We start from the raw sequence: 26,866 nt of genomic DNA on the forward strand, positions 1-26,866 counted from the left end.
AACGTGAAATAGTGATGGCAAATAAGGGAAAAGTCATTAAAAGACGTAATTAAATGTGGGCCGCCGTTGTTGAAGGGGGTCGGGCTGGAAAAAAAAATTCTCCAAATCTATATATTTCAAAAATAAATAGCAAATTGATTTTTTTTTTTCTGCGGGACGGGCAGGCAGCAGATCCGCTTCCCTCGGTTCCCACCCCATGTATATTAAATAGCCGGCAAGCGGCGACCTAGAGAGGCCCGGAGTCCCCGGCCGCGCGCGGCGCCACCGCCGCCGGCGGTGGCAGAGGGGCCTCTCCCAGCCAGATTGCTTTCCACTGGCAGGGATAATTACCGAACGCTCACTTGCCTTGCGTCCTTTATATTTTCAAAAAGTGCAGGGGAAGAGTGTGTGTGAATGGGTTGGGGGGGGGCGGAGAGGGATGATAGTCATTATATGTTAAAAATAACAGAAAAGAACCAGTGTTGATGGAGATTCCTCATATCATCACCGAGCCCATCGGAGCAGCCTGCCCCATTCCACTTGTCTTATGCTGTATCTGCCAGTTCCAGCCTGCCTGCGGTTTGCTACCTTATTAGCCCCTTGCACTCGGTTCTCCGGTCTCCACTTTGCTTCTATTTGCATTTTCATTCAGGTGAACTCACTTATGTTCTTTTCTTTTCTTTGTCACCTTTCAGAATCAAAGACCTCGAGTAAGGACTGTTGACTTCTCTCCCTGAAATCTGTTAGCCCCCCTGTCCCCACCTATACTGAATCGCACGGGCACGCGCACGGGCGCGCACGCCCACACCCCATTCAACTTCCAGCCAGATAAGTCCATGATGTCCAGCTGGGTAACCTTAACAGCATACCCAACCTCCTGTCAACTTCTGGGCTGTCATCCTAGACCTCTGTTTCAATGTGGTTTGGTTTCAGGGATGGCATGTGATTCCATCATCAAATCACCCAAAAGGGGGCCCAGGAATAGCAATTCTAACCAATTAATTATGTGTGTCGTATCTAAAGGGCGTGCCTTATTGATGACACCTAATGAAGCAAATAATGGATTTGCAGTATCTTGGCTATTCATCTGGTCCTTCTAGAATCCTGAGTATTAGGGAGAGATGGGTAGTGATGGATGGAGAGAGAAACAGAGAGAAAGGGTCGGCTACATATCCTTGGAAACGCACCAGATTTGCTGAGTGTCAGCTTGACGAAGGCAGCCTGAGCCGTGATTTAAACGTGGGCGGCATCGCTGTTAACTTGTGTCCGATGACTGCCCCCACCCCCACTCTGCCTTCCTCCCTGCTCCTTCTTTTCTCCCTTTTGTAGGATACAGAAGGTGAATAATGAAACCATTTTGCTAATAGTTTATGAGCCATGAGATTGGAAATGTATATGGAAAGACCGGAGCACCAGACTAAAATCATTTCAAAGAAGCGTGAGGCTTGGCAGAGAGATCCACCGTGTCCTCTCCCCCTAGCCCGGAGCGGAAAGGGACGAACCAGGTGGCCTAGTGCGTCTCCCTCTCCGCTCCATCCGAGGGCAGCGGCTGGGCCCGTCCTCTTTACAGTTCTTCACCCTCCTCGTCTTCCCCAGGGGCTGGAGCTAGAGGGAGATGGATTGGGGCGATGGCGAGATAGTGCGAGCCGGAGATAATCGTTATCACGAGGATTTTTCTTCCAATGATGGGATCTGAAAAGATCTATCACACTGGGCAGCTTTCCCGGAGGCATTAACACAGTGGACGTGAACCTCGAGCGGAAGACAGGCACCAGATGCCGTCTGCGCCTCCGTCCTTTCTGGCTGCACAGGGCCTGTTTTCCTTAATGCGAACACCTAGAACCTTCCAGAAACGCCGAGGGCACCCCTCCACCCCACCCCCACACTAGACCCACGGGACGGTCTTCCCACCCGCCTTCTTCGCGGAGTTACTACAGTTTAAAGCCCGGGCTTCAGCGGAGGGACCTAAGGGGATTGGGTCAGGGAGTGGGGTGAAAGGTGAGGCGCTGGCCTGGACCCACAAAGCGGTTGCAAGGTCTGGGGAAATCCTGGAAGCCGGGTGGGAACCGTGGCCTAAGCCAATGGCCCGCGAGAGACCGCCCCGCATCTGGCCGGGCGTCCGGGGAGCCAAGGCGCGCGGGGGGAGAGAGGGGTTGGGCTCCTCCGCAGGCGCGGGCAGCAGGCCGGGCTCCCCAACCCGCGCAGCAGTTGGAGCGGGAAGGCCAGAACAGGTACGTAGCGTGGGTCGCACAAACCAACCGGGGTGCCCCAGGACGCCCGGGCTCCGTCCAGCCCCGTCTGGGAGCAGCCTTAAGTAAGCTCCGGGCTGCAGCCCAGGGGCCGAACCGTGGGCTCCCAGGCCCTGAAGGAAGCCTGGGAAGCTCGGCCGTTGGCCCCGGCGCCCCGAGCACCAGCTGCGCGGCGTCTGAAGGGAAAACCCCTCGCGCACCTCCTACGCAGAGTCGGGGCAGTGGGCACACCCGGCGAGGAGAGGCGCTGCCCCAACCCCCTCAGCGCTTCTCCTTTTTCCAATCTTTACAAACTCGGCTGGATTCTGGGACAAAGTCACTTTTGCGTTTACGAAGAGGTAACTGGCGGGAAGTGGTGTTAGGAAAAGCCGGTTTGGGGCAGCAACACCCCCCTCCCAGCTGTGTCCGGGATCCTCTTTGGTTTTCGCCCTGGGGGTATGGAGAGGGGGTAAGCATTTGACCTTTCCGGTATTGGAGGTGGGCAGGTGGTGCTGGAGGCAGGTGGGGCGACGGAAAGAAAACTTGGCTCCTCTGGCTCCCTCCGCCCTACCCTTAGCTACAGGCCGCCTTTAGGGCCATTGGATGGGGTGAGCCCCCACTTCGCAGGCCTGACTTGGCGAACAGAGATTCCAAAGGAGACCAGGGCAGCTCCCTTCACCTGCGGACCCCCACCGCACCCCCAGTACCCGGCTTCACTTTAGCCTCCCCAGTTTCTCCAATGCCCACACCCGCCCGTGTTGAGTATCCTGTGAACCCTGCTTGTGTGCGACCTCCGGGATAAACTTCGCGAAGCAATCTTGTGAATTGAGCAGCGAGTATCAGTTGTCTTCGGGGGTCTTATTTTTGCGCAAACATCTAGCATGAAAATGAAAATCGAAGTAAGCCAATCGCCACCCACAATCCGGCCTTGGACACGGAAAGGGAACGGCTGGACCGCGAGGCGAGTCGAGGGCAGGCCTTCCTAGTACATCGCCCCTTCCAGTCTGCAGGTGCGAGATGGTGCGGCGAGAGTCGTCCCGCCCCGGGGGCCGCCCGGGCTGCACCGGGCGGCACTCGTGTAAGACGTCTCTGTGCCTTTCGGCAGAACCCACTTCCTCAAGAGCTTGCGAGGCCCCTGGCAGAGAGGACGCAACTCCGGGACGCGCATTGTCTCTTCGGGTCCCGCCTGGGCGGAGAGTTGAAGTAAAGTTGCTGAGGGTGGGGTTAGCTAGCACTGGAGGGCTATCACTGCACCTGGGAAAGGAAGCCTGCATTGCAGGAACTCCCTTGTGTCTCCTGAACTCACCCTTTAGCACTTCTCCCTCAAGTTCAAGATTGTCTTAAGTCCCGTCCTGGCACCTCAAGAAAACTCCAAATCTTGGCACTGTTTCCCGCTTTCCCTCCCGTTGCTCCCGCCCTTGACGGGGAAACCCGGTTGCTCCTCCCCCTACTCGCCCCCACAGCCAACCTCTTAAGGGCCTGGGCCCTTCCTCGGGTCAGCAGCCGCGGCCTGGGCAGGGGGGGTGGGGGCAGTCGGGCAGGAATAGGGTCTGATAGACTTCGCGGTTCTCCTCCACTCCACCCCACACACAAAGTAACAATACTGCTGCAAATTCTAATAAAATTAAATGCCACCCCTCTCCCAATCTGTCCCCTCCCAACTACTGCGCGGGGGGTCGGGGGGAGGCGGTATCGGGTCGTCCCCGGAAAGGGGGAATCCTGCGCAAATTTACGCCCGCTCCTCTCATTTGTTAGTTGATTTCGTCAAAAAGTTTGCTATTTATAGGCTACACACTGCTGCTCGAATCTCCGCGCCCGCTTCCCGGTGAGCGGTGAGAGCTGTCCCCACGGCGCCCAGCGGCCCAGTCTCGGTCGTGTCCCGTGATTTGTTTTGTTTTATTTCTGCCCTCACGCGGCAGGCAGCCAGGGAGAAGACCGCGGGGAGCCCCCAGACACCGCTCTCTGCAGTCCCAGCATGTGAGTCCGCGCCTGACCCCGCTCTGCGCGCGCGGGCGGGACGGCGCGGTGGACGCGCTGCCGCTCCGCCGCCGCCGCGCCCGCGCCCCTTGCGCAGTCCTCAGCCTCGGCTTCTGCCCCTTCGACCTCCAGCTCTCGCTCTCTGCTTTCTCTCGTCCCTCCTCCCTCTTTGATTTCTTTCTTCTCAGTCTCTGTTTCCGTGCATCTCTTACCCTCCCCTCACCTCTTTGGCCTCGCTCTCAACTTCCAGCTGAGTTTGCATCTGGGCACAAAATGAGACCTGACTGGCCTTTACGTGGGAGGCGGGGTGGGCGTGTGTGTTTCATAAAGAAGAAAAGAGTTCGGGGCTGAGCGTGGGAGGGGGGAGCGCGTGCCGGAGCCGGCCTAGAGCGCGGCCTCGCGCGTTGGGGGAGGGGACGAGGTGCCGCCAAGCGGAGACCTTTCCCTCCACGGTGGCCCTGCCCGCGAGGTGAAGACGCAGTGCCCACCAAACCTGGCCATTTGGGCCGGTCCTTGTGCGGTGCGGAGACAGATTTGTCTTAATCTAAATCTCAGGACCAATCTGGGCAGTGAGGAGGGAAAGTAGAGGAAGGACATGGGCGTGCGGGGTGTGGCTAGCCAGAAATGAAAGTTAAAGAGTCCGGTCCCTAAATTACAGGTGAGCTGGGCGCTATGAAGCCCTTTTCTAGCGCCTGGGGACAGGACGCGCTTGCGGAGGGAGCAAAGGTGCAGGTGAATCTCGGCAGTCGCTACGCAGGCCTTGACCTTGTCCTTATCCTCTTTTCCTAAAGACCAGAGTGGCAGACGATGCTGCTTTGCTTTCGAAATCAAAAGTCAAGGGGACGGGAGCGCGGCGGGCTGGCGAGGTTCTCCGAGCCCCGGGCTGGCGGAGCGCCGCGGTGCGCGTCAACCGCGCCGAGAACAGCGGAGCACGGCGAGCCTGGCCCGGGCGCCCCTTCTCACCCGTGCGCGGCGCGGGGCTTGAAACTCGCGCTCTGTGCGTCAGAGTACCCTTTCCCTCCTGTGCCGAGGCTCGACATGCAGGGTGTGGGGAATATTGTTACTGAAAATGTAACCTTGGCCTTAGATCGTGGTGGAACGTTGAGAGCCAAGTTTCGGGGGGAGGGGAGTGTGGAGGAGGAGTTAGGAATGAGAGAGGGGAGCACGACCCTGTGTCTTCGCCCAGCACATCTGGATTAACTTATTACGAGCCACTACTTTATTCTTTTACAGTGGATGTGACAGTTAAAATCCCCTTCTGAGCGCAGGACCCTAAAAGTGCTCAGATAGCTTTTGCGGATAGTCTGGCGGGAAGGAGAGAGGGATCAGCTCCGGCCTGTGCGGGTGCCACACTGAGACTTATTCCTCAGGGTGGGTGCGCACTCAGGTCCTGGTCAAATAAACGCTGGGGGATGGGGACGGTCGGCTTCCTGTCCGGGTCTCGGCTTGCCTACCGAGCTTTCGCTGCGGCGAGCAGTCTAGTTCAGACAGGACGTGGGGCGCCCGCATCTGGCCCTGAGCTGTCCGGATTCTTACCCCGACCTTCCCAAAACAGCTGTCAAAAACTTAATCGCCAAGTTAGAAGAAGCAGGAGCAAGTTGCTGCTGTTTTGCCTGGGCCGCGTTGGGGATGGTTAGATGTGAGACAGTAGAACTTCGTAGCCAGAAATCGGTGGCACCAACCTGTAAATGTCGGAATTCAGGAGCTGGAGGTGCCTTGTCTCAGTATGTTTTCCGCCAGCCCACTCCCCCGGCAGTACGAGCCTCTCAGCTTTTCTGTTGCGATTTGTCAAGAGGCGCTGGTCTTTTTCCTGAGTCCTAACGGAGAGAACAAGATCTAAGTGAGGAAGGGAAAGGTGCAACCTCCAAAAGAAGGGAAGGAAAGACCTCTTGCTGTTTTTCCTTCTTGTTCCCCATTGAGAGCAGAGGTAGCCCGAGAGCAACCCCACCTTACCCCCAACTTCCCCAGCCGCGGCCACTGATGAACGCAACACAGCTTCTGACCCTCAGAGACACCCAAACACCTTGTCGCCAGTCTTTCTAAGACACGTGTTGCCCAGGTACCGGCCCGAAGTTGGAGAAAGCCAAGCGCGCCCTTTAGCACACCCAGCCATTCTTGAGCATAAACGCTGGGGTCTGAAGGTGGGGTCAGCGTGCCTGGTGTCCAGGGGTGTAGTGGAAGAAGAGTGCCTGCCTCAATCTTTGTGCTTTTAGGAACTCGTGAACCAGAAGGGTTCCCCCGCAGCGTTTGGTAGAAGTGAAATACACTTACCGTGGGCCTGAGCTGAGCTGTGTCTGCTGGATCCTCTGGACCACCGTACATTCCTTTCCAGCCTGCTCCTCCCCTGACCTCCAGACACCCAGGGCTTTACTCACAGGCTGGGCTCTAGATGGTAAAAACTGTAAGTTCTCTTTCTTAGTGTGAGTAGAGATGCCATTTCCACCACTCAGACATAATTAGAGAACAGGTGTTCTGCGTATTGAAGAGGGGGGTGGCAGAGCAGGCGGAGGGCTGCTGTTTCCACATCAATTACTGAAGAAGAAATTTCATTTTCTCCAAAATAGCTTGTTTTCCAGGCACTCTGGGAAGTGGCAGGAAGAGGGATAAGTTCATTAAGTCTGTGACCTGTAAGCCCCAAGAAGAGGGCAGGAGAGGGTGGTACTCCTGGAGTTTGACAGAAGTGACTGCCTATTCCCACTTGTTGGTAGGCCTTGTCCTTAGACCAGGATTATAAGCGATGGTCTAAGATTTTACCAAAATTCAGGGCATAAACACCTTGGGGGGGGGGAATTCTAAGTCTTGCTTTTCCTGCCTTCTTGGGCTGCTAAATCACTGGGGTGAGGGCAGGGGTAGGATTTGAGAGTGGTGGTGGGGATGAAATAGATCAAGATAATTTTATGAGCCTCCAAATTTTTCACTGGAGTATACCATTCCCAGCCTTCCTTCACCCCACCTACAAAGCCTCCCCACTATCCCGCCCTCTGCCACTGTGATTGGCATTATCTATGGACTGAAATGGCCTTTGAGCCAACCCCAGTTGCCCTTTCCGCTTCCCCAGATAGACTTCTGGGAATAAGGAATTCCTGGGTGTTAGGATGGATGAAGGGAATGGCCAGACTTCAAAGCTGGAAGAATTCCTTTCTGTCCCTCCTTTTCTGCTCTGACCCCCAACAGGGCTTTTCTAAGATCAGTAACCCCAGAGCTCCAGCAATGGGCAGGCCTAACCTATATATTCTTCCCTATAAGGACTTCTTTTTCTGAGAGATGAGAGTTTAGAGGAGCTAAGTATAGACTCTTTCCAGGATTCAGGTTTGAAATATTTATACTTTTCTGAGCAAGAGGCTGAAGGCCTAAATCTAGATGGTGGGAGTGAGGGGATTAGGGAGAACCTGAAGAAGAACTAAGTGACTGTTCGACAGGGAATTTCGATTAACTTGATGCTTTCCTATTGCATCTCACCATTTTTAACTCAATTTTTACCTGTAAGTGAAGAAATAGAATTCTCAGATTATATGAGTCTCTTAGCCACATGTTCAGATCTATATCCTGGCTATGCATTTGTATAATTTGACCACTGTATATATACACAACCTGCAAAGTCTTCTAATGCCCTCCTCTAGCCAACTTAATTTTGACATAAGATAAAACCATTTAATTTCATCAAGCTCTTGTTCACCTTCAACAGGTTGGTTTCAGTTTCTATATTTCTCATATTTCTTTACAACAACAGCATATGAGCCAGTTATGTTTGGATTTCTGTGGGACAGGATTATTCCCATCACAGTTCTCCAGGTGGTTCTAGCTAAAACTGCCTTTCTCTCACCTGAGTCAGACACATGTTTGAGATGAAAGTGGCTGCTTTTTTTTTTTTAACATACTTGCTCTTTTTTTTCTCTTCTGCCTGTTTGGATTAAACCTCGTCAAATTAACATTTAAACAGTCATGTCATGAAAGATAAACATGACGTTTTTTATAGAATATTTCTTTGAGGTAGTTAAAAATCATAGCTCAGGTATTTAACATAACTTCAGGAAATTGTCTGTTAGAAATTAATGGACAACTGGACTTATTTTAAGAACTTTTCAGGTAACTTTACCATCCTTCTTTGTAATTATATTCTTTCACTGGATCTGCCATCAACTGTTTTAACAAGTATGTATTTAAGTCAGTTGTTTTACTGACTTTTATAATTTTTTCCACTCTTCTACCTGTACAACTTGATAAGAGATTGCGAATCAGGAAAAAAAAAATTGGACCATTAGTATATTCTTCTGATCCATTTATTTAAGCTACATTTTATTACCAACATCTTAATAGTAAAAAAAGTTCTTTGTGGGAGAAAACATTTGTCTACTTTTTCAGGAAGCCTTGCTGAATAGTTTGTTTCTGATGCTCTTTATTTTTTTCTATCAGATGCATCATTGCTTCTGATTCATTTATCTCATGTAAATTCAAAGAAGATTCACATTATTGATTTCTGAAAAATCTTATGCCTCCTCTTACCAGAGTAATTAATGTTCAATTATTTCAAAATAGACATTTTAATGTAATTTAGAAGAGAAAAGGCTCTCATGCATATTCACTAATTAATGATGGCCAAATTGGCTAAACTGTTGACAGGGAACATTTGGAAATGGAAATGTAACATCAGAAAAGTTGAAGTTGCTACTGGCAAAGTGACAAACTGAAAATGTCATTCCAGAGCAAAGGGCTAATGATATAGCACAATAAAATAAAGGGAATAAGGACAACTTGTCAGCTGTTGATCTCTCTAGATGTGGTATTGCACTCCTTAAAATCACGTGAGTAAGCCCAGCGTGTGGCTCAAGCCTGTAATCCTAGCACTTTGGAAGACCGAGGTGGGTGGATTGCCCTGAGCTCACAGACCACCCTGAGCAAGATCAAGACCCCATCTCTAAAAATAGCTGTGTGTTGGGGTTGGTGGGCTCCTGGAGTCCCAGCTACTTGGGAGGCTGAGGCAAGAGAGTCGCTTGAACCCAAGAATTGAAGGTTGCTGTGAGCTGTGACAGCACAGTACTCTACTGAGGGTGACAAAGTGAGACTCTGTCTCAAAAAAAAAAAATCTTGTGCCTGATATATTATGAAAAATTATTTTGTGTGGAAAGAAGAAGCTTGCTTCTTCCACTGGTAGCTCAAGTCAGTATTTAATTTTTTTAAACAAGGTAAGATTCATATCACATAGAATTTGCCATTTTAACCCTTTCAAAGCATGCAATTCAATGGCTTTTTACTACATTCGTAGTGATCTGCAACCATCACTACCATCTAAATTCAAAACATTCTTTTCACCCCAAAAGAAACCACATATCCTCCCCTCCATCCTCTGGCAACCACTACTCTGCCTTCTGTCTCTGTGGATTTGCCTATTCTGAACATTTTGTGATTGGAATCATTTAACATTTGGCCTTTTTTGGCTGGCTTTTTAGAATGTTATCAGGGTTCATCTGTTTTGTAACATGTGTTTACAAAGTGGCATGTTCTTTATGATTGAAGAACAATCGATTGTATGACTATTTCATCAATGGATATGGACATTTTGGTTGTTTCTACTTTGGGGATATAGGGATGATACTGCCCAGAACACTTGTGTACAAATTTTGTTTAAACCTGTGTTTTCAGTTCTCTTGGGTGTAATAGTTCTCAGAAAACACCATACTACTTTCCACAGCAACTGTCTAGTTTTACATTCCCATCAAAAATGTATGAAGGGATCCAGTTTCTCCATTCTTCATCAACACTTGTTTTCCTTTTTTTAGTGACAGTCATACTAGTGAGTGTAAGTGCCATGCCAAAGTTATTTTTATCTGTATTTTCCTAGTAACTTATGATGCTGAGCAGCTTTTTATGTGCTTATTGGTCATTTGTATATTATCTTTGGAGAAATGGATCTTCAGGGCCTTTGCTCATTTTAAAGTTAGATGGGTTGTGTTGTTATAAGGGCTCCTGATATATTCTGAACAGTAGACCCCTATCAGATATATGCTTTTCAAATATTCATATTTTCTCCAACTCTGTGGGTGGTTTTTTACTTTCTTGCTAGTGCCCTGTTATTCATAAAAGTTTTTGATTTTGATGAATTCCAGTTTCGCAGCAGTTTTGTTATGTTGTTTCTTTGGAGATGGGGGTGGGGGGCGCGTTTCACCCTGTGGTCCAGGCTGGAGTGTAGTAGGACAGTTATAACTCACTGTCACATTAAACTCCTGGGCTCAAGTGAGCCTCGTGCCTTGGCCTCCCAAGTAGCTACGACTACAGGTAAGCACCACGGTGCCTGCTAATTGCTGTTGTTCACAGAGGGTTCTGCTATATTGCTTAGCTTGGACTTGCATTCCCTGGGCTCAAGCAATCCTTCAGCCTCCCAAAGTGCTGAGATTACAGGCATGAGCCACAAAACCTGGCCAGCAGTAGTTATTTTTAGTAATAGGTACATTCTGCATCCATGAGAAAAATTAGTTTTTAAACAACACAAAATAAAAATTTAAAACTTCAAACCCTAAGCAAAGACTCTTCTCTAAAGCCCACATGACAACCTTATCCAATGGAGATTATCATGGAGTATGTAAAATTACTGCTGTTCAAGAAAAGGAAATAGCTAGGGCCACAGTGACCTTTCTTTTTGAAGAAGTCCTGAGTTAGTCACATAAGGTGTCTACCTTAGCGAATGACTTCTTTTACCTCTAGATGACAGTAGTTGTTTTTTTAAAAATTATCCTCATCAAATTCATCCACCAAGAAACAGTCTTTTCTGTTTAAATAACATTAAAGGATCTGCCCTAAACCAACAACAACCAGGAAAATCAAAAGGTTGACAAGGTGTTTTTACTGTGGCAGTTCCTAACACATGTGACTGGGTAGTCAGGTGACATGCTTGTAAAGTTACTGGGAGAGGAAGCTTGGAGTCAGAGGAGAAACAAGATCACTGTAAGACACTTTGAAAACAAAAGTTAATAAGAGAGTAAGGACTTAACTGGACATTACTGAAGGTAAAAGGCTTTGCCCATCATTTCAGATGGGTTTCTTTCAAGGGCAATTAATTTATTGGTTGGGCAATTCATTTTTTGAATACAATCCACACAATGGTTTGAATCATAATTATTTAGTAAGTGAGTAAAAAGTCCTGTGGCCAACACTGGTTTAGACACCTCTGATTTTATCTATGACAAGTCTTGGGTCAGGTTTCTGCATACGAATTTATGGAGTGTAGCATCAGGCAAACCGTTGGACCCTCTGTAAGACCTGTGCATGGTGCTCCTGTATGGCCAGTGTGGAGACCCCAGGCTAGCACCCTCAACAAATCCTGAAGGATCCCGAGGGAAGTTCTGTTTCCTCCAGAGTAACCTTTATCCAGGAGTTAAGGTGAGGATAAAATGGAACAATATATGAGAAAATGTTAACTAAATAAGAGGCATATTTATGAGGAATTTTTAAGTTTTAGTGAGTGTTTCTTTGTTAACACAGCACTTGTATTCTACCAGATGTGTTCCAACACTTAAAAAGTATTTTCAAGTTAAAAATCTCAAAAATTGAGGCATGGAGTTTTTCTTTAGCTTGTCCAAGATCACACAGCTGAGTAGCAGAGCTAGATTTTGAACCCAGGCAGTGTGGCTATAGACTGTACTGACCTACTACGCTATGTCAATCTAGAGATTTCAGACAAATAGCTGAATCTCTACATAAATTGATTTAACAAATATTTCCTGGGTACCCTATTGTATACAAGACTTCTTTCGAAACATTGAAAAGTCTAACCACGCCGGGGCTTCCTTCCTGCTGAAGCTGAGTCTTTATCTTTGGACCCACCTTGGATTGATTCATTTTCCGTTTACCTGGACAAGCCCTGTCTTCAATCACTTTTGTTACTGGAAACATAAGACACAGGCAAGAAAAACAGATTATAACCAAAACAGTACACAGAAGAGTCAATAGTAAAAATAGGAAATGAATGTTACGGTACAAACTTAGTTTTGCAAAATTCTCTTGCTGCTAGCATTAACCCTACAGTGATGAGACATGGAGCCAGCACTTATAATTTACGTGTTTCAAATCAGAAGGGTGAGAAAAATCAACACAGAAAGCGAATGAATATAAATTAATGTATAGGAAACAAAGTGAACATCTGCTAATTAGAAATCCCTAATAATTCGTCTTTTAGGAAGAGATCTTTAAGTTGTAAAATTTTTTTCTTAATTTTATTCATGAAAGATACGTGACAAGTAAATATCACATTTATTTTAAAAATAAAGCAGTGTTCAGAATATGCCACGAAGTCTGGAAATAACCCAATTTTTAGTGCTTTCAAGTGCAGTGCTGTTGGGCAACATTCATAACAATTACCTAGGGTGCTATAGGCTCCAGAAAGGTCTCCTGAAGGCAGAGGCAATTAACTATGCTGAACCCAGGCAGTGTGGCATATAATATGCTGAGTACCATATTATAATTACATATATTTCAGTACACTCTAATTTTTTTTTTTTTTATATTTTTTTTTTTTTGTAGAGACAGAGTCTCACTTTATCACCCTCGGTAGAGTGCCGTGGCGTAACACAGCTCACAGCAACCTCCAAATCCTTGGGCTTAGGCGATTCTCTTGACTCAGCCTCCCAGGTAGCTGGGACTACAGGCGCCCACCACAACGCCCGGCTATTTTTTTGTTGCAGTTTTGGCCGGGGCTGGGCTTGAACCCGCCACCCTCGGCATATGGGGCCGGCGCCCTACCCGCTGAGCCACAGGCGCCCCCTGCACTTTAATTTTTGAACCTTGGCTAATTATTATTAATGAGGATACCTAATAAGAACCTTCCTTTTGTAAATATGTTGATATAAACCAAAGAATTTACTCTAGCTATTTGCCTACTTCAAATTGATGAGTTTGCTTTTTGAAGGTCTGGTACTAAGCAAAGGAAATATGTATTATTTTTGTTTGAAACAGAGTCTCTCTCTGTTGCCCAAGCTGGAGTACAGTGGCATCAGCCTCGCTCATAACAACCTCAAACTCTTGGGCTTGGGCAATCCTTGTGCCTCAGCCTCCTGAATAGCTGGGATTGCAGGTGCCCAACACAACACCCTGCTAGCTTTTTCTATTTTTTTTTTGCAGTTTTTGGCTGGGGCTGGGTTTGAACCCACCACCTCTGGCATATGGGGCTGGTGCCCTACTCCATTGAGCCACAGGCGCCGCCCTAGCTTTTTCTATTTTTAGTAGAGACAGGGTCTCACTCTTGCTCAGGGTGATCTCAAACTCCAGAGCTTAAGCGATCCTCCTGCCTCAGTCTCCCAAAGTGCTAGGATTATAGGTGTGAGCCATGTGCTCCACCAAGAGGAAATATTTTAATATTCAATATGTTGGGGCTAATGCCCTATAGCTTGGCCCTCACCATGATTTGGCCAGTCTTATGCCCATAAGCATGAGCCAGGTGTATTGTGCAACAGTTTTCCAGGGTGATGACGTGGATGCGTACACCACATTTGGTCCAGTGGTTTAATCTGTCTTTAAATAACTGGCAGAAACCCTTTCTGTGCTCTAACACTTTTTCTGGGTTATAGCTTGTTTAACCCTTTGTTGGACCTTGTCCAACACGGTTTTCTTTTTGTTTATAAACAAAAACACTTTAATTATTTTATGTAACCTAGATAATAAAATTACCAGGTAGAGTTCATATTTATGCTTTTCTTTTTTAAAACTGTGGCATAATTATACATAATCCACCAACCTCTTTCCCACCCTAATTAAATAAGAGCTGGGGAGTATACGGGTGTCAGAAAAATTGGATTGGAAAGGGTTAATACTGTAGAATGTTGAAGCAATTGCAAATTTATCAATTCATTGAACAGTATGTATTGAGTACTGCCTGCATTTCAAGGCGAAGTTTTATAAATGCTCTCTCCTTAGACAGTGCTACAAGGTGGGTAGGTTAAGTAAGTTAGTTAAGTAAGTAGGTTGAGAAATGTATTGTGAATTCTACAGAGAAAGAAGTGAGGCTTAGAGATTTTTGCTCGTGACCACACAACTAGAGGGGATGCAGATCTGGGGCTCAAACCTAGAGCCCCCAGTTCCCAGTTCAGAGCTTGTGTCTTGGTCAGCGTTTCTGAGTGTGCGTCCCACCCAGCTGAATGCCTTTGTCCAAATGACCTGTGATATTTGAATAAAATGCAGAGTCCTAGGCTCTGCTCTATAAATACTGACTCCTCAGGACTCAAAAATTTTAATAGTACCACCACAAGGAAGGGTTTCAAGCAGCACTGGTCTGGATATCATATATCTTGAAATATTTGGTTTGGTTAATTTGATACTAAGAAAAGATTGAGGAGAAAGAAGTTTTCTGACCCCCTATGATACATGCTGGGGTAGTCTTCAGAGTTACCTACCATATTGGGATCTAAATAAGAGATTCAATGTGGTCATCCAGTTTGGGGAGGTTGTCTTTTAAAGTATTCCATAGACACATCACGTTTTCACCACATAGTTTTACAAAGTTGGTTCTGTGGAACCCTACTTCCATGTAATATTTATCAGTGTATCAAATATTTATTCAAGTGTCAAGTACCATGTGAAATGCTTGAAGAACAACAATGAACAGACATCATGGTTCCTGACCTCAGGGAACCAACCCTCAGTCTATGGAGGAAAGATGTTGATAGGTATTTTGTCTCAAAAGTTTTCTTGTATAGGGCAGCACCTGTAGCTCAGTGGGTAGGGCACCGGCCACATACACCGAGGCTGGCCCCAGCCCTGGCCTGCTAAAACAACAATGACAACTGCAACATAAAAAATAGCCAGGCATTATGGTGGGTGCCTGTAGTTCCAGCTACTTGGGGGGCTGAGGCAAGAGAATAGCTTACGCCCAAGAGTTTGAGGTTGCTGTGAGCTGTGACGCTCAACCCAGGGCGACAGCTTGAGACTCTGTCTCAAAAAGTTTTCTTGTATACAAATAAATTTGTGAAATAATGTGTTCAACAGATTTTTGGGGCGGTTGGATGATTCAGAATGGTTCAGAGCCTTGAATGTACTAATGCACTGTGAATAGCTAAGAGAGAATTATGTATGTGATGCTTTCCAGATTTATCACAGCACCCTTTGTATAAAGAACAACTCCTAAATCTGGTGCTCTACAGAACATGTCAGTCACCTCCTGTGACCCCCGAGAAGCCCAGTACCCATGGCACTGAGGTATAGATATGGATCACTAACATGTGAACCCACTGTTCCTCCCTCCCCAGGGTATTACTGTTGTGCTCTCCTAGTGAGCCCTGGGATCTGAGATAAGCAAAGCTTTTGTTAAGGATCTGGTGTCCAGGATACAGACAGCTCTGGGCTGTCTTCAGAGGCCCTGGATTGGGGGAGAATTTGGAGAAGGACTGGATCTCCAGTTGTATCTGTGGTTTCTCTTGCTGGGAGACAGCTGAGGCAGAAGAGTTGTTTTAGCATTCTTTAGGTGTTTTGAGGTCACCTTGGGACATTTGGTATGAGAAGGAGCAGCATGAGAGAGGAATAGTATGCCACCTACCTACACAAAAATCTGCATGCAATTTGAGGGAAATCCAGCATTTGCGTAGATGTGTAGAATGAAATTATTTGCTGAAAAATATCCTCTGGATACTGCCTGCCTTTATTAATATTAGGCATTTCAGTGGGGCTACTGAACCCCATTATCTTGTTTTTTATTCCTTTGCTTCTAACAGTGGCTATATCTAAACCGAACAGAGATGTGGCAGCTATGCAGAGTGGCAGTGACTCCAGAGGGGTGTGCTCCTCTGATGGATGGGTTTAGAGAGTTTGGTTGTTGACATTTATCAAATCACCCACAAACTGCCACGTCACAGCCTTGATTCATGCACATAAGGAGTTCTTAAAGAGGCCTCTTCAAAATTGTTTGGTTTTCCTAGGTATCATAATATTTAAAAATATGTTGTCTTGTCATTAATTTAAGTACAGGCTTGGTTCAGAGCCAGTCGCACCACACATGCTTCCTCATGGTTATACAAAGTGAAATACGGAAATGGAAGGGTATTCCTGTAATTCAGGGAGTCATCATCTGTGTATTTAAGTACTTGGGACAAACTGCTTTTTTGCTCCTTTCCGGGATAAATGTTTACCTCTTCCTTCTTTTTGAGGAGACCTTTAAATCTTTAAGTGTTGGTCTCTTAAAGTTCAAAACCTTGCTGGGTGTGATGGGTCAAGCCTGTAATCCTAGCACTCTGGGATGCCGCGGACCACCCTGTCGGTGGGCTTCAGTCCGAGGGAAAGCAGGGAAACGGAGTCAGGTTGGTTGAAAGGTCGACGCAGCGGGAGGCTGAGGTGGGTGGATTGCTTGAGCTCAGGATGTGGAGACCAGCCTGAGCAAGACTGAGACCCTGTCTCTACTAAAAATAGAAAAATTATCTATAGCTGGGCGTTGTGGCGGGTGCCTGTAGTCCCAGGTACTCGGGAGGCTGAGGCAAAAGAATCGCTTAAGCGAGTTGGAGGTTGCTGTGAGCTGTGTGAGGCCACGGCACTCTACCGAGGGCCATAAAGTGAGACTCTGTCTCTACGAAAAAAAAGAAAAATTATCTGGGCGTTGTGGTGGGCGCCTATAGTCCCAGCTACTTGGGAGGCTCAGGCAAGAGGATCATTCGAGCCCAAGAATTTGAGGTTGCTGTGAGCTACGACACCATGGCACTCAAACAAGGGCAACAGAGTGAGACTCTATCTTACAAAAAAAAATCAAATTCTAACTCCAGTGTACTATTTTAACCACTTAGAATGCAGAAGAGTTAAATGCAGTTTCTGCCTTCAGGGAGCAGGCAGTCAGGAAGGCTGAGTACACATATTGTTATAGTAGCCAACCAAGATCTGATGGTGCTGAGTGAAAAGGTTATAAATACTGTTTAATCTGGCCATGAAGAATTAAAGAAAGTTTTTTCCAGGACAGTGGTCCTTAACCTTTTTGGCACCAGGGACTGGTTTCATGAAAGACAATTTTTCCACGAACCGGTGCAGGGGGTAGGGGAATGGTTTTGATATGAGTCTCCAGCCAATTGAGATTTTTTTTTCGTAGAGACAGAGTCTCACTTTATGGCCCTCGGTAGAGTGCCGTGGCATCACACAGCTCACAGCAACCTCCAACTCCTGGGCTTAAGCGATTCTCTTGCCTCAGCCTCCCAAGCAGCTGGGACTACAGGCGCCCGCCACAACGCCCGGCTATTTTTTGGTTGCAGTTCGGCCGGGGCAGGGTTTGAACCCGCCACCCTCGGTATATGGGGCCGGCGCCTTACCAACTGAGCCACAGGCGCTGCCCCAATTGAGATTTTTTATGGCTTCTGTGCAGCCAAACCTCTTTGCTAATGATAATCTGTGTCTGTAGCTGCTCCGCAGTGCTAGCATCACAGCCTCGGCTCCACCTCTGCTTGTCAGTCATTAGACTCTCCTAAGGAGTGTGTAACCTAGATCCTTTGCATATCCAGTTTACAGTAGAACGTGTGCTCCTATGAGAGTATGCCGATGCCACTGATGTGACGGGAGGTGGAGCTCAGGTGGTGATGCAAGTGGTGGGAAGCAGCTGTGCCTACAGATGACGCTTCACTTCCTCCCGTCCACTCCCCTCCCTCTGTGACCTGGTTTCTAACAGGCCACAGACCTGGTACTCGGTCAAGGCCCTGGGTATTGGGGACCGCAGCTCCAGGATATTGACTTGTGACTGATCTTTAAAAAGAGGTATAGGTGGAATGGTGGAGCAGAAAAAGGAAGACACGTGCTTAGGGTTTTTTTTTTACAGCATTAACAAGTCATTTTTATTTATTTATTTTTATGTTTTTGCATTTTTTTTGGCTGGGGCTGGATTTGAACCCACCACCTCTGGCATATGGGGCCGGCGCCCTACTCCTTTGAGCCACAGCACCACCTGCTTAGGGTTTTTTATGTAAAAAGGCAAGAATGTGAATAAAGACACAGAAATGGGAAAATAGAAGACCTATTGGGAATACAGTAAAAGCATCTTTAGGATGAAGGAAGAGGGAGAAATAGTAGGGAAGAAATGGGAGCTGACATTCTTGAGGCCCCTTTAGGCATGACAGACTGTTTCACTTTCCACCCTTACAGCAAAGCAAGGCAGATTCTTATTGAGGCTGCTGCTTCAGCAAGGATTTATGCACCAGTTCCATTGGATAGCTTTTCTTCTGGGAAGCGACTGCTCAGAGTTCAACATTTCCTCAGCTCCTTTGCATCTAGTTGGGATCAAGTGATTGTCTCAGCATTGACATGTGTATGTCATTTGCGGGCAAAAGTGGTTAGGAAATGTGTACCTTTCTCACCACGGACTGTGGAAGGGAAACAGCTGTAAATGAAGGATGTTAAGACTCTAAGGGAGGAACAGCCACTGGATGGAGGAGCCTGGGTCCTGCTAAATGTGCCTCTGGACTTTGTATGAATGAAAAATAAATTCATTTTGAACCTACTGAGATGTAGAGATTTATCTTTTATAGCAGCTAGAGCTACCTTGATTAAAACAGATGTTATAACAGACCTATTTAATATGGGCTCATAGCTGTAACTTGCTAAAAAATCACATGACTAATAAGCGGTGGTGCCTTCTGAGTGCCTCTCCTTCATTCTTTCCCCACAGTTTTAACTGCTGCGGTCAATATGCTAATGGACACCAATTCTCCATTCTCAGTCTGGACCTCTTTTGGAAGGTCCAGATATGTGCCGTCAGTTGTCTACTGGATATCTCTATTTGAATGCCTATAGTACTTAGGCATAAAATAATCTCCCTTAAAAATGAGGCTGCAGGTGGCCCCTGTGGCTCAAAGGAGTAGGGCGCCAGCCCCATATGCCGGAGGTGGTGGGTTCAAACCCAGCCCCTGCCAAAAACTGCAAAAAAAAAAAAAAAAATGAGGCTGCAGTAAACAATAGATTAAGTAAATAAAGGTCATTTCTTTTTCATAGAATAAGTGGTCCAACAAGGGGAAGGGCTGGTCTGGCCTGCCTGCTTCCTTGCCATGTTGTTTTCTTGCCTACTCCTAAGATGTCTCATCTGCATAATTACAGCTAACCCCACCCTCCGTTATCTACGCAGAAATTCAGGACAAGCAATTTCTTCTTTTTTTTTCTTTCATTAAGTCATATACACATAGATAGATCATGAATACATTTATGTAGCTTTTCTTTCTTGAGACAGAGCCTCAAGCTATTGCCCTAGGTAGAGTGTGTGGCGTTACAGCAACTTCAAGTTCCTGGGTCCAAGCAACTCTCCTGCCTCAGCCTCCTGAGTAGCTGGGACTACAGGCACCCACCACAACGCCCAGCTATTTTTTGGTTGTAGTTGTCATTGTTCGGCAGGCCCGGGATGGATTTGAACCCTCCAGCTCTGGTGTATGTGTATGTGGCTGGTGCCTTAGCCGCTTGAGCTACAGGCGCCACCAAGCAATTTCTTCATAAGCAATTGACACAGAGATCGTACTCTTCTGCTCCGATTACATCCTCAGGAACTTCGTCATATGGCTACACCTAGCTGAATGGGCGGCTGGGCAAATATGGTCACTAGTAGGTTGTGTGTTTAGCTTAAACGATATTAGATGAAATGAGAGGAAAAGGGGCTTTGGAAGACAACCGTCATTCTGGAACAAGAATCTGGCTCTCAGACACTAAATCTTTATGGGTTTAAAACCACACCCAGCCGTCCACCCACATTGACTTCTCATCTTACGTTCCCTGACGTGGGTAGGGGTCACACCGCCCTCCCAGCTGTCCAGAGAACAGGGCGATGTGCTTTGCCTTTTTCTTTTCTTGCTCTCCATTGCTGATCCTTCATCTCTCAAATGACTTTTGAAACTGCCCACTTCTCGTAATCCCTCACCCCTGCCTTTGTTCAAGCTTGGTCACCTCTCACATACACAGAATTGTAGGACGTCCTCCTAACTGGTCACCCTGTCTCCCATACCAACCTACCAAGGACATCCTTCACGCTACCAGGAGAGTGATTTTTCTAAAATGCAAATCTGATCATTATTTTACTCCCTTTTTACAACTGTTCAGTGATTTCCCATGGCAAAAGTCCAAATTGCTTTGTAGAGCAGGAAGGGCCCTCTGTGGTTTAATCCCTGAATTTCTCCAGCTTCTTTTCTGCCACTTTTCTAGTCCACTCCCCCAAACAGGTCACACCCACAGCTTCATACTGTTTGTTTCTGTCTCTTCTCATGGGGTCCTTTTGCTTGATACATGATTATATTGCCTTCAAGATACATGCCTGGGCTGGGACATTATCCTAAACCACCCCCAAGTGAAGTTCATCACTCTTTACTTGTTTTGTTTTATTTAGTCCACAAAATTTATGAATTGGATGAATGTATCTTGGGCCCCATGCTAAGCGTTGGGTGTGAACAGGAATAGATATGGCTCCTGTACATGTGGAACCTACAGTCTGATGGCAGAGATGGACAGTAATCACATATTCCTGCCAAAGAAATGGAAGGGAGACGACTTTCACCAATGAAATATACTTGAGCTGGGTGGTACCTGTGGCTCAAAGGAGTAGAGCGCTGGCCCCAGATGCTGGAGGTGGGGGGTTCAAACCCAGCCCCAGACCAAAAAAAAAAAAAAGAAAGAAAGAAAGAAAAGAAATCTACTTGAGCTAAAAGGTGAAAAATAAATTAACCACATAAGTAAAATGAATTGTAGACAGAGGGAACAAGGGATACTAGAACCATATGTTAAGAGGGAATTTTGCGTATGTGAAGGGATTGAACAAAAATGAGAGTTGGCAGGGATGTGCATGGAAGAGACATCAGGCTGGGGCAGGACAAGTCGGGGCTCCACTCGGGAATATCACAAGCCATGATAAGGATGTTTCCTTTTATTCTAAAAAAGAATGAAGGGCCATTTAAAATGAGGTAGAGAAGAACAGATTTCCTTTTGTGCACGTATGTGTGGGAGTATGCATAGAATTCACTCTGGCTATTGAGTGAAGGATAAATTTGAGTGGAATGGAGTGGGTTGGATTGTCAGTTCAGGCAAGAGATATTGATGTATTGAATTAAGGTGGTAATAGTGGAGATTGAATAAAACATACAGTAGAACCTCTGTAAGTTGACCACCCAAGGGACTATAACAAATTGGTTAACATACAGAGGTGGTCAACATAAGGAACTAGGCCTGCTGTGCTGATAGGTACATGTGGTGCATGTCTGGTCTGTGAAAATGAGGTGGTCCGTGCAGGAAGGTGGTCAGCTATGGAGGATCTACTGTATTTAGAATTGGATATGGTAGATGAGGGAGAGGAAGTGTCAGGAATGGACCCTGTTGGGCTGGCAGGGCCCCTCCTTTCACCATCGCTGCCCTCCTCCACTTCCACCTCCTCCCCCCTTCAAGTTGAGGCCCCCTCAGGATGTGGGGGAGGTCCCGAATCAGGAGAGAATTCCCCCAACTCTCTCAACTCCTTCCCCAACCTGGTCAGAGTGTGAGCAGGACCCTGGGCGGGCCCACGGGCCGTCTGGGGCCTGGTCTGGTCTGTGGGATGTGTAAAGACAGGGGCCTGGAGCGGCCGGGCTGAGGGCAAGCGGAGTGGGAGGCCTGGGCTGGCCTGGCCCAGCCTGGCCGGTGAGTGAGGACTGGGGCCTGTTACCACCGTGATGGCCCAACAGTAGATGACCAGCTTGCAGAAGGCCCTGATTCCCGAGGTGAAATCCCTGTAGGAGGAACTGGTGGAGGGCTTCTGGATCACCCTGGTGGATGAGTCCCACCTCTACAACTGGGAGGTGGCCATCTTCAGACCCCCTAACACCCTCCATGAAGGAAGCTACTTCAAGGTGCGTATTAAATTTCCTGTTGACTACCCATGTTCCCCACCTACCTTGAGATTCCTGACCAAACTGTGGCACCCCAACGTTTATGACAATGGAGATGTTTGCATTTCGATTTTTCATCCACTCCACAGGGTGGAGAACTGCCCTCTGAAAGGAGGAATCCTATTGAAAATGTGAGGACTGTTCTGTGAAGTGTAATCTCACTGCTTAATGAGCCCAACGCCTCTTCCCCAGCCAATGTGGAAGCTTCAGTTATGTTCAGAAAATGGAGAGACAGTTAAGGACAAGGCAAAGAATATGCCGAAATCATTAGGAAACAGGTTTCAGCCACCAAGGCTGAAGCAGAAAAGGATGGAGGAAGGTCCCCAGGACCCTGGCTGAACACTGCATCAAAACTAAAGGGCTTTCCAGTGACAAAAGCTCAGATTTGCTTTATGACTCGTATGATGATGACCTTGATGATGAGTTTGAGGAGGAAGAAGATGCCGACTGTTATGATGATGATGATTCTGGGAATGAGGAGTCCTGAAGTGCTCTTTCAATGCCCCCTACTGCCCTGCCATCTCAGGCCAAAGGGAGGCCTGCAAGTGGGGACCTAGCAATGGCCCCTCAGCAAAAACATATTCACAGCGGGTGGGGAAAAGAAACACAGCTCCTGCTGACTCCTCTCATGCGTCTCAGTTTGCTCCTTTTTATCTTAAATGGAGAGAGAGCAACCCTACCCAGAATGTCTGAATTCTTGCATTCTTTACTCTTCCCTCACTGTATTGATTCTTTGATTCTTTTTTAAAAAACATCATCAACCAAAAAAAAAAAAGAATGGACCCTGTTTTCCTGGATGGATGGATGGATGGATGGCGAAGCTGGTTATGGAGATACAGGATACAGGAAGCAACTAGTTTGGAGAGCACTTGAATGTGTGGTGCCTTGGAGAGATCTGGGAGGAGTCACATCACTGTATATTAACCATGTTTGTATGACTTGATATTTGAGGGATGTCTGGAAAGTAGCCACGTGATATGAAAAATAGCATTAACAATGGCTGGATACTTTCTGGACATCCCTTATAGTACACTATGATTACATTTATGTGTATTTCTCTTTATTAGATTGTGGGCTTCTCAAAGAATGGAGCAAAATTTACTTATCATTATTGTTAATCTTTTCCATTTTTGAATCCCCAGTACCTATTATTTAACTTGTACATAGTATTTTCCCAGTAAATGTTTGTGAATAAATCATCTAACTGACCCCAAGGCCCACACAGTCTCTCCCAGACCAGTAATAAGGAGGAAAAGGAAAAAAAAAAAAAAACCCAAAAAACTGGAAAGTCAAGTTGGGGCTGAATTGTAGAGTGTTTTAAATCTCTGGCTAAGAAGTAACATTATGACACAAAATGTAATTAAACCTTAAGTTTACATTGACTTTCCAATCCAACCTTTGTTTCAAATAATACTTCTGTTGTTTTAAAACTCATATCATGTTTACTCAAGGGATATTCTCTCCCAAGTAAATCAAGCTACAAGAAAAATAGAGATCTTGTTATAAAAACAAACTACAGACTGTGCCTGTATGCTTGCTGTAGGACCAAATGAAATTAGAATGAATTCAAAGGAAAGGGGTCGGCAGATACAAAAGAAAGGTAACCAGGATGATTTATTTCTTATCCTTCTTTCATTTTATTTTGGAGGTTAGGATTCAGTCTTTAGCGCGGATCTGGAGAAAGGTTCAGACATTTACATGGTCTGCTCCTGGGTTATTTTCACAGCGTGTATCTGAAGGGATTAATGTTGAAGGCCTACAACTGTTTCTTGGAGTCAGAGTGATGGAGCAGTATTTTGAATGTGTTGGATTTAATCATAACTATACAAATAGCCTCCATCTGTGGGGAGAGAAAACTAAGTCCATGACTGCCCTGTGAAGTGTTTGAATGTGGGTCCCTTAAAATTGACTGGAGGAACTCCTTGTTTGCGCACAGTTATGAATGGTGCTACTTTAGTCTCCTTAGCTCAGAATAGAATGAGAATTTCTTTTACTCTGTTCCCGAAATTTCATAAATCATTGCTTATTGTTTTATGAGACGTCTACATATTTTTAAGGCCCAATACCTATCTTACCCCCATATGAAACATAAAGATACTCAAGGCCAAAGAACGTTATTTCATCCCCTTCGTATGCATTTGTGTGGGCGTATGATTTATTCTCTTGCTTTGTAAGACTGTATCATCCCTATCTCACTGTGACTGAAATAAGCCCACAGTTTCTTTTTGATCTTGATGAAAATCAGAATTGAGCCTCATGTAACTGATGGCCCAATCATATTGATTTTAGTGACTGGCTGTGGCAAGCCTGACTAGATATAGCTGCAGACTCTGAGGTCAGATCTGCACAGTGCATAGATCTGACATTTACCCAGTAACTTGAGGCCACAATAATAGTCAAGCTGAGTGTCTTGGACTTGCTAGTCCTTGTATTAAGAAGTTTAGCATGGGCTCAGCGCCACAAGCTCAGGCAGCTAGGGCACCAGCCACATACACCAGAGCTGGGGGGTTCGAATCCCGGGTCTGCCAAAAAACAATGACAACTACAACCAAAAAAATAGCTGGGTGTTGTGGCGGGTACCTGTAGTCCCAGCCACTGGGGAGGCTAAGGCAGGAGAATTGCTAGAACCCAAGAGTTGGAGGTTGCTGTGAGCTGTGACACCACAGAGCTCTAGGTTGAGACTCTGTCTCAAAAAAAAAAAAAAAAACGAAGAAGAAGTTTAGCATGGTGGTCAAGAGCCCAGGATCTAGAATCAGACTGGGTTCATTTTTTTTTTTTTTTTTAGCCTCTTAATATTGGCATAACCTTCTATTAGTCACGTCACTCCTGTTTCTCAGTTTCCCCACATGGATGATGGGGCTAGCAATAGACATGTTACCTTGAGTTGCTCGAGAATTAAAAGTATTATTTATTGTTGGTAAAATGCTTAGAATAGGGTCTGACTCCTAGGAAGCACTAACTAATTTCTAGCTACTATTATTAGATTATGAGGATGCTTAAAGGATGGACTTTATAGAGACGAAGATGGATTTGTGAAAGCAAGGTCAGTGTAACTTTTCGTGAAATGTAAAGAATTTTTGAAGTTTTGGTGATACAGTACATATTAAGTATACATCATCTGCTTGACCTTTACACTGAATTATTTTAGGCTGCTTTCTATAAATATGCTCTAAAAGTATTGAGAGTATAAAACATATTCTGGAGAAGCTGAAGAGATAAATGTCATTTAGTGAAGATTAAGGACCTCAGGATGATTCAGTTCAATGAAGAGAAAGCCAAAGAAGATCTACCAGGTTGGACTTGGAAATGGGTTTATTAGCATATGTAATCACATGAAGTATTTGTTGAGTGCTTGCTATTCCATAAGAGCTTTATTTAATTTCATTGACTGCTTTGATTTCATTTAATTCTTTCATCCTGTAACTCATTTAACCCTTGCACAACTCTGTGAAATATTGTTACCGCCATGTTACATATACTTACATGTACCCACACAGACACTCAGAACCGATGTGGCTTTGCAAGGTTCCAAAGTTGTTTAGTACTGGGATCAGGGTTTGAATTCAGTTGGGACAAACTGCAAAGCCAGTATTTTTAACCTCTATGCTACATTTTCTCCTTTATGCTGTTATTTCCATTAATAACAGTCATCAAGATGACTTTTTTTTATTTTACAAAGCACCTTACGATCCCTATAGCGTTAACATTCTTTATACTTAATTACTGAACATGCTACTCGTAAGGTTCTGAATTTTCTAATTTACCCACAACCCTCTCATAGTAGAGACTCTTGTCAACACTATATCCCAACTCAGTTGGCTGATGTAGGGAGAGAAAGTGAACAGTGGGGAAGGAAAGTGAACAGAAGAGGGCAGGCAGCCCGGCCGTGGGAGAAGAACAGAGCTCTGGCTAGGGCTGCCCTGTCTTTGTAAGCAGAAAGCATCTTGGTTGCCACATTCTTGGTAACAGGAAGACTGACGTCTGTTATTTTCTGCCTTTCATTAACGATCTCAAAATTATAACAGGAAATGTCGAAGTTAGACTAATGTAAGAATATGCAGACAGTAAGGGTGTTAAAACCCTGAGAGGTTACCGTGAATTTCTTTGCCTGTGAATTTGTAAAACACAGTGTTTATTCTTCCTGTTACCATTTTACATTTCAAGCGGGCATCATTACAGTCAAAACATTCAACATGTTGATAAAACAATGCCTCTTAGTCGAATAGATACTACAGGAGTTCACTTCTTTAAGCACATCAGGAAACACTTATATTTTATTAGTTTGGGGTGAGTTAGTAGCAAATCATTATATTCTATTTGGGAACTTGCCAATGAGATGACAGCCAGAGTTAGGGCCCACGAGCAATCACTGTTATCCCTGGTGATGGCTTTACACATTCCTCTCAAGATAATTAATATATTTATATACAGAAAATGGAAAAGTGCCTATCTCAGTCTATTTTCTCTATAATGCCTACGTAGAATCCAGACATTTTAACAAGTAGAGTATGTGATCCGGAGCTTGGAAAAAACATACATTAATAAATCTTTTCTTCAGCGTTTTCGTTCCTCTTCATCCAGTTTTAACAAAAATCATCACTGAGAAATAGTCTCAGAGCTGCTAGTCTACAGATTGGAAGAAATGCTGCTGTAAAATTATTCATGAATTTTGTTCTTTTATTCATCAGCTTTATATTGAGTAGTTATCAAGTGTCAGGCACTGTTCTGGGTGCTGAGTAATAAAACAGACCCAAGTTTGTGGGCTCCTGTAGCTTGTGTTCTAGTGGAGGGAGAGTCGGTGAGCAAAAGGGATAGATAGATAGAGACAGGAATAGATAGATAGATAAAGGA

At 45.8% G+C, this 26,866-nt stretch overlaps 1 protein-coding gene and 1 pseudogene across 1 annotated transcript in view; both read left to right on the forward strand.

The window, feature by feature from the left end:
* Nucleotides 1-4,055: 4,055 nt before the first annotated feature.
* ESRRG (estrogen related receptor gamma) overlaps nt 4,056-26,866 on the forward strand; it is a 660,395-nt gene continuing 637,584 nt past the window's right edge. The window contains exon 1 of the mRNA XM_053607443.1: nt 4,056-4,184. The gene's annotated coding sequence lies outside the window, so the exon portion shown is untranslated. The remainder of the gene's footprint in view (nt 4,185-26,866) is intronic.
* On the forward strand, nt 21,800-22,512 carry LOC128597235 (ubiquitin-conjugating enzyme E2 R2-like; annotated as a pseudogene).

This window comes from Nycticebus coucang, chromosome 10 (genome assembly GCF_027406575.1).
Source record: "Nycticebus coucang isolate mNycCou1 chromosome 10, mNycCou1.pri, whole genome shotgun sequence".
NCBI lineage: Eukaryota > Metazoa > Chordata > Mammalia > Primates > Lorisidae > Nycticebus > Nycticebus coucang.